Consider the following 8,862-nt stretch of genomic DNA (forward strand, 5'->3'; position numbering starts at 1 on the left):
GTATTGTTGACAATGCTCAAACGTCGGGGTTATAACACAACAAGCGTCAAAGCAAACATCGTATCACTGCAGTTGAACCTGAGGATCTGGATGGTTTGTTAGCATATAATCAATAGAGTAAACAGCTTTGTCACACCTTCATATTGTATCATTCCAACCATCCGTTCTATTGGGCACTTGTCACTTGTAATCAGCTGGTTAAGAATCAAGTCTACCGACACGGGCACGTTCCTTAAAGTGTGAAGTTTATAAATACACAATTTTTAGATAAATTTCTCTTCCATAAAAACAACACTCTCATTCCATCAGTAACCTACACTGACCTGACTCAAATCATTTCATGTGTTCTGATCAGTTTTAATTCATGCTTTATGGCTTTTAAATGGAGTGTTTCTGCAATCTAGCGTAAGTAATTGGAAATCGGATATGCTATCTCATTCCTAGTTACGACCGGCTGTCAAAAGATTTGTTAGTATAATGAAGCTCGTTTTACGTTTTTAATTATGAAAAGATTAGAACTAAAGAGATCAAAAGAACAAATAATTTAGAATCGGTTTTAATTCGGCACATTAACATCATACAATCGATTCATATTTCAATAACAAATGACTTAAGATTCGTTTCAATTGCCCGTTTACCTAATATCAATTTGATAAAGGGATCACAGATCTCCACCAAAAGACATTATAATCGGTCTGATTCCCAAGGTGTCACTAACGAATCTATAATTCATATTAATTTGCCAGTGTTTAATGTGCTGTGTTGTACAAATGAAACGGTTAATGATTTAGTCGGATCTTATTAACACAATGTTGAGGAGTGAAATTACTCTGACATCATGATATGTGTAGCATAAACACAGTGTTCTTAAACATGGGGGACACCCTAGTGTCTCTATAAGGTCTTCAAGCGTAACATTGTTTTCAATTGAACTATTTATTAACCAATTTCCCCGACTAAAGGTATTGCACAATAGTATTGTATATACATTATGATTACACTTGGGAGCTACGGAAGTATCGATCAACGAGAAATTTTCAGAGCAATTGTGGATTAAAATTAACCTTGACAAAGGAAATATACTAACAGTGGGGTGCATCTATAGAAGTCCTAACAATGTAGATGAAAATAATATGGAGATATGTGCGTTACTTGCGGATATAAGAAAAATACAAACTTCACATTTATTAATCATGGGAGACTTTAACTTAAAAAATATAGATTGGATTCGATGGATCCCGTCTAAGGCAGCAAAACATTTGGAGGAAAAAATTATTGAGGCAATTAGAGATTCATTCCTATTTCAACACATCAATGAGCCAACAAGTATAAGGATAAATAACGAGCCCAGTATATTAGATCTGATATTTACAAACGAGCAAGACATGGTAAGTAACCTTAAAATAAAAAGTGGAATTGGCAAGAGCGACCATGGCACCATTTACTTCGACTTCAACTGTACAAGGACTTACTCAAACAGTAAAACAACCAAGTATAACTACAACAAAGGAGATTATGAGCAAATAAGGAAAGACCTAGCAATAGATTGGATGAATGAAGAACCGGAAACATATAGATGCCCAAACCGCTCATGCAATACAGCGAAAACACAGGAGTTGGCAGAGATATCTTGAAACAAGAGACGGGGAGATATACAAGGAATACGTAAGAGCCAGAAATAAAGTAAAAACATTAATAAGAAATTGTAAAAGGAACCTGGAAAAAGACATTGCTAAGGAAGTGAAGATCAACCCAAAGAAATTTTGGAATTATGCGAGCTCAAAAACAAAATCAAAATCTGGAATTTCAGAACTACACGTAACAAATGGAGGAAATACAATAAAAGCTCAAAACGATAAAGATAAAGCCAACGTATTAGCAGATTTTTTCTCAAGTGTATTTACGATTGAACCGCAAAATTGTATACCTGTTCTAACAAATATCAATATACCAACTCCATACCATAATACTAAAATAACGGAGGCAGAAATATTAACCGTCTTAAAATCTTTAAATCCTGCAAAATCACCGGGACCAGATACCATCCACCCTCAAGTACTAAAAGAAACTGCTGATATAATAAGCACACCATTGTGTGAAATATTCAACAAATCTCGAGAATCAGGAGAACGTTCGGCCAGCTGGAAGGAGGTACAGATAACCGCCATCCATAAAAAAGGGGATAAGAAAAATCCCGGGAACTATAGACCTGTAAGTCTGACAAGTGTACTATGTAAAACTATGGAGAAGATGATAAGAACAAGAATAATGTGCCATTTGGAAAGAAATCAACTTCTGAGTAAACATCAATATGGATTCGTAAAAGGTAGATCAACTGTGCTTCAGCTGTTAAAAGTAATTGACGACTGGACGGAGGCTCTCGACCAAGGGAGATCAATCCAAACAGTTTATCTTGATTTTATGAAGGCCTTTGACACTGTTCCCCACTTCCGTTTAATAAGCAAATTAAGATCATACGGACTATCACCGGAAGCTGTACGGTGGGTACACAGAGTCATAGCAAACCGGAAGCAGAGAGTATCAGTCAATGGTGAAACGTCTAAATGGATGAAGGTAACTAGTGGGATTCCACAGGGTAGTGTTTTAGGGCCATCCTTATTTGTAATCTACATAAATGACCTCCCAGAAACAATCAACGCAGCAACATTCTTGTTCGCAGATGAAAGAAAAATTTACAATTATGATCAAAATATTACCCTACAGGATGATCTTGACCAGCTCCAAGAATGGTCAGATAAATGGTTGTTAAAATTTCCCCCCGACAAATGTAAAGTATTAACCTTAGGAAAGAACATAAACAACGCGCCACTACATTTGTATAAAGATACGGAAGATGGGAGGGTCGATGTCACTTTGGAAAACATAACAAAAGAAAAGGATCTAGGAATTATAACGGACAATCACCTAAATTTCAGCGATCATATCCACGAATCGGTCAATAGCAAACAGAATAATGGGAACTATCCGAAGAACTTACACATATTTAGACAATACACCATTCTGTCGTTTGTATAAAGCGCTTGCAAAACCGCATCTGGAATACGGGGCCAGCGTATGGAATCCATACCTACAAAACACATAAATGAACTGGAAAATGTACACAGAAGAGCGACTAAACAAATACCGGGAATGAAGGAGTTGAACTATGATGACAGATTAAGGATATTAAAACTACCAACACTCAAGCATAGAAGACTGCGAGGAGACACGGTTTAAGTGTACAAACTAACTCACGGGGGATACGATAACATGGTCAGCGAAGGATTTTTATGCCTAACTAATAACAAAAGAACAAGAGGCCACAGTCTCACACTACTAAAGGGGATGTGCAGGTTGAACTTTAGAAAATATGTTATTAAAGAACGTATTGTAAACCACTGGAACTCCCTACCCGATACTGTCGTCACCTCACCAACAATCAAAACATTTGAATCCCGTCTGGAGAAGTACTGGGGACAACCTGATTGTTTATATAACCATGAGATAGACAATAATGAACTTATTCATCGCCGGGACGTCAGCATAGTGTCTGACGATATTCCAGATCTGGATGTATAGGCATATTGCCTGCGTCCAGTATTATTATTATTATTATTATTACAAGCTAACCGATAATATGATTTATATATATACACTGATGTTCTATTTATAGTAAGTGTTTGTTTGTTTGTTTGTTTGATTTTGTTTAACCTCCTATTAACAGCTAAGGTTATTTAAGGACGGCCTCCTTGACCTTTGATATCAAAGGCTGAAAAGCTATCCAAAAGCTTAAGCAAACATTTTATTACACTGTCGGAGTGCATACGGCCCAAAAGAGCTCCACATATTGTGTATAAAATGTTTTTTCTATTTATAGTAACATTAACCTTGAAATTTGACATCGATACCTCAAAAGCTACAATTTGTATTCTAAGCAAACACTTTCTAAAGTAACAATGACCTTAACATTTAACCACCAAAGCAGGCACTTTTTCTGAGGTAGCACTTGATAAAGCCTGAGTATAATCATCCCAACAGAATTGGAAATATTGTGCCTTAATTATTTTCTATTCATGATAACAGTGACCTTGACCTTTGACCGCCGGACCTGAAAGCTATTCATAGCAAGCACTTTATTCAGAAAAATACTGGATAAAGTCTGAAAGTAATCCAACCAATATTACTAAAGATATTGTGCAGATATTAAACAAGAAGCCCAATGGGCCTGTGTCGCTCATTTGCTTCTAATGCAACTTTGAAGCTGATTTAGGTCATTTATGTGGATGCTAAGCTCATTACCACTTTATTCAAACATAGCACATTTGACCCATGTGACCTCTGAACAAACTTGGTAGTCCTTTATCCAAGCATGCTGCAGGCCCAATATCAGGTATCTGGGCTTCTTGGTTATTGAGAAGAAGGTATTTAAAGATGTTAGCACATTTGACCCCTGTGACCTTGAAAGTCGGTCAATGTCATTCATTTGAACACACTTCGTAACCTCTCATCCAGGCATGCTATAGGCTCAATAGCATGGTCCTCTTAGTTATTGAGAAGTTGTTTTAAGATTTTAGCACATTTGACCTCTGTTACCTTGAAAGGCAGGCAAGATAATTCATTTGAACAAATTTGGTAGTCCTTTTTTCAAGCATGCTACAGGCACAATATCAGGTCTCTGGGCCCCTATTGAAAATAAGTTGTTTAAACATTTTACCTCATTTAACCCTTGTGACCTGGAAAAGTCGGGCAAGGTCACTCATTTGAACAATCTTGATAGCCCTTCACCCCAGCACGCTACAGGCCCAATACCAGGTCTCTGGGCCTCTAGGTTATTGAGAAGATGTTTAAAGAGACTAGAAAAGGTCTGTAAGACATAAATGCCCCCGCTGCCATGTGAAATTAGTTTAAGTGTTCTATAAAAAGTTACAACCACTTTGATCTTGATAACCTGAAACATGCACACACACAAGGTACTACACTTTAAGTTGATTTTAATATTCTTATGTTTTTTCTGTATGTTATTACCCTCTCCATAACATATTGGATGAAGTTGCTAAGTGTTTAAATTAAATCAGTTGATGATTTTCTATATATAGCAACAGTGACCTTGGCCTTGACCTTGGAACCCTGAAACACAACAATGTCCGAAGTATACTCATACGTNGACCTTGACCTTGATCTTGGATCCCTGAAATACAACAATGTATGAAGTTTACTCATACTTGACCTTTGTATAAAGTTTGACCAAAACCTGTCAAAGAATGAAGTTACTAAGTGTTTACATTGAATAGGGATGCGACGCGACGGGACGAGACGCCGGACGCCGCACCAGGGTAAAAGCTCACTTGTCCTTGGCAGGTGAGCTAAAAACAGATAGAAGGACAGACAGACAGAAAATCTGATTACTATAGATGTGCAGGGGTCCTAACAACAAATTGTGAAATTGAATTGGAGAATCCCCCTTTGGGACCCCACTCCTCCCCCTAGGGAGCCAGGGTATTATGAGAGAGACCCTCTTTAAACGGCATTCAGTCTTCTTAACCGAGTAATGCTCCAGACCATTGGTTTGAAAACATCATCAAGCCATACAGAAGGACTTCAAAGGATGTACTGTATCAGGTGATTTATGACCTCACAACAGCCAGGGTCATATGAGGACGGGTGTCAAGGAGACACCTATAGAAGAAAACTACAATTCAAAGGAAGTGCATGTGTTGACGGAAAAATACAATTACTAATAAGAATTTCCTATCTGCAAAGGGCTATAACTCCAGAAAAAATACAACATTGACACTGGATTCCAACTCAAACTGTAATCCATTATACATGTATACAAAGATACAAATAATATGAAAAACTGTTAATTATGAGAATTTCCTATGTGCAAATGGGCCATAACTCCAGTCAAAAATGGAATTTTAATACATGTACATGGTTCAAACTCTGTAATCTATTACTGATAAAGCCACAAACAAAGTTTTTAAACTGATATGGCAAGCGGTAGCGAAATAAGTCCAAAAAAGGTTTATTTTGATAATTTCTTATGTGCGAAGGGCCGTAACTCCAGCGTAAAAAGGAATATTTACACGAAGGTTCGAACTCAAACTGTTATCCATTATGACAAAGCCACATATTAGGTAACAAATTGATGTTGCAAGTGGTAGCGAAAAAAAGTCTGGGAAAAAATTAATTATGAGATTTCTTATTTGCAAAGGGCCATAACTCAAGCAACAAATGAAATATTGACACAGGGTTTGGACTCTTACTGTAATCCATTATGATAAAGCCACATACTATTAAAGTGGCAAGTGGTAACGAACAAAGTATGACACACAGTTAATTATGAGAACTTCCAATGTGCAAAGAAAGGGCCATGCATACATGTAACTCCAGCAAAAAATAAAACATTGGCACGTGGTTCCAACTTGATCTGTAATCTATTATGATTAAGCCACACACAAAGTTACAAATTGATATGGTGAATGGTGGCGAAAAAAAGTCTGGGAAACTTAAATGTGACTGCCGCCGCCAACGACAACGGACAGAGTGATCCTTAATTGTTCACCATGCTTCTCAGGTGGCACGACAAAGAAAGGCAGAACAGTGAAGACAGAAAGGAAAGATATAAGATCCCAAGTGTGTTGCAATGGGGGCAGAAGATCTATTTTGGTCTGTTCAATGACCCCCAAGTAGTAGACATGAAAGAAAATCCCCGATTCTTCAGCTTCAGGGGGCCAACTTTTAGCCCCCCCTCCCCCCTCCTATGTACATTGTATGTAAATTAAATTATGGTTTGACAGATTTTGACAGATTCGATGACTCAAGTAGAAAATTGTTTGAATCATGTAATCTTGAAAAGAAAGTAAAGGGACATAACTCTTCATGTAGACCCCTATTCAAGTAATTTGTGCTGATCTGACAGATCTGTCAATTCAAGATCTATCTGTACACCAAATTCAAGAAGAATTACACATTATTATATGTTTCGCATGTCTGAAATTGTCTGACATTGTCAGTATGGTAAGTTTTAAGAAAAAGTTGAAAACTATCAAAAATTTCTGGATATTTTTTTCCAAAAACAACGGAAAGAAAATCTACATTTCAAAGAAAGTGGTAGCTATGGGAGCACCCTATATATGTAATAAACATAAAAATATTGGTACTTTGCAAAACAATAAGCAAATTTTGCAAAACCACTAATTCTCAAAAATCACCTAAACATGACATATTTTATCTAAAAGGAAACTTGGAACTTATCAAAGTAACAAACTATATATCCGATGTATAACAGAAAGGAATGTGAGGAAATCATGTGAGGGACACAACTCACAGGAATATTATCAAAAGGAAGACAATCAATCATAACTGCACAAATACTTAGAGTACATGTACATAGCAAGTGTTCCTAGTTTAAAACAGAGAGTATGAGTATCACTTGAAACAAATTTTAAATTATATAAGAAATAATTCTCAGGGACACCATCTAAATGAAAATTAATTGATTGATATAACAGTCGAGATGCATTCAAAATCCTCCCCACATGGAAAGTAAAACAAACATTACAGTAAAATGTTCAAACCTGGCCTGCATGGTGTAAAGTTTCACCTTTTGTGACTTTCAGCTTTCTTGGTGAATTTTGTGCATTTTTAAATATCTCCCATTCTCATCAGATGTATATGAAGTGCATAACAAATGGAAAAATAAAAATATGAATGATAAACTGCCAGAATAAGATGTATAGGAAAACAAACAAAGGGGCACAACTCTTCAAGTTCGTGAAAATCCAGCCCTTACTTTCTTCTATTTTTAGGATGCTTCTTCACCAAAGTCAAATAACTTTGGCTACTTCAACTTCTGACAGGTCAATGACCCTTGATGAGACTTATTTAGCTGTCAAAAATCAGACCAAAAAATACTGCAGTACAATTTTATGTTAACTTATGTATTAGTGGATTTGAACACCACTGTAAATATGAATGTTGAACAGAAATATTTTAACATTTACGGAACACATTTAATTTTTTTTTACAATCCTTTTAATCACAGATTTAGGGTTTAAATGTTGTTGTTGTTGATGTTTAGTGAATCGAAGAGATACATGAGCATCAATAATACATGATAATAACCGAAAAGTGACATTAACAGACTTGATATCAGGTGAAATGTACTGTACCTGTATAACCTTTTTTTTTAAACAGTATTCTAAAAGATATGATTAAGGTTTCAGACTCTTTTCGGTTATCAGCATCTTTTGAGGAAACTCCATGTACTGTAGCAGAAAAATGTCAACAAATAATATGAAGTGTATGTAGTGCAGTGGATATAGAAAGCTCAATTCCTAGCTGCTATATATTTGTAGAAAGTTGTCAAAGAATTAGATATTTGGCAGACCTTTCTTATACATATGTCTTAAAAGTGGTTGCGAGGATTTATAAAACCCAAAAAACAAACTGATTCCTATTAATTGAAAATTATTGAAAATAACGTCAGGTAATTCGAGTAAAATGGACTTCCATCATAATTTTACATATTCATAATGTGTTTATACAGCCTCTCTTAAGAAAAACACATTCCATACATGTTTTCAGCCTGTTTTTGTTGTCATTTTCTGTCCAGCCTGTAACATCTCCTCTTTGCTAGCCAAGCGTTCATTTTGTAATTCACATATTCATGTATTCAACCTTAGCGGATTTAGCCTTGTTCTCTAAGCTTTCAAATTACTGAACGTGGCACAGGGACTTGGCACGAATTACCATCCTATGGTCCACAATTTTTGTTTATATCATACATTATATAATACACATATGTGAACTGAGGGTTAGACATTAATACCAAGTCCCTGTGCATGTAAATAATAATGG

Source organism: Mizuhopecten yessoensis, unplaced genomic scaffold (genome assembly GCF_002113885.1).
Source record: "Mizuhopecten yessoensis strain PY_sf001 unplaced genomic scaffold, ASM211388v2 scaffold11147, whole genome shotgun sequence".
NCBI lineage: Eukaryota > Metazoa > Mollusca > Bivalvia > Pectinida > Pectinidae > Mizuhopecten > Mizuhopecten yessoensis.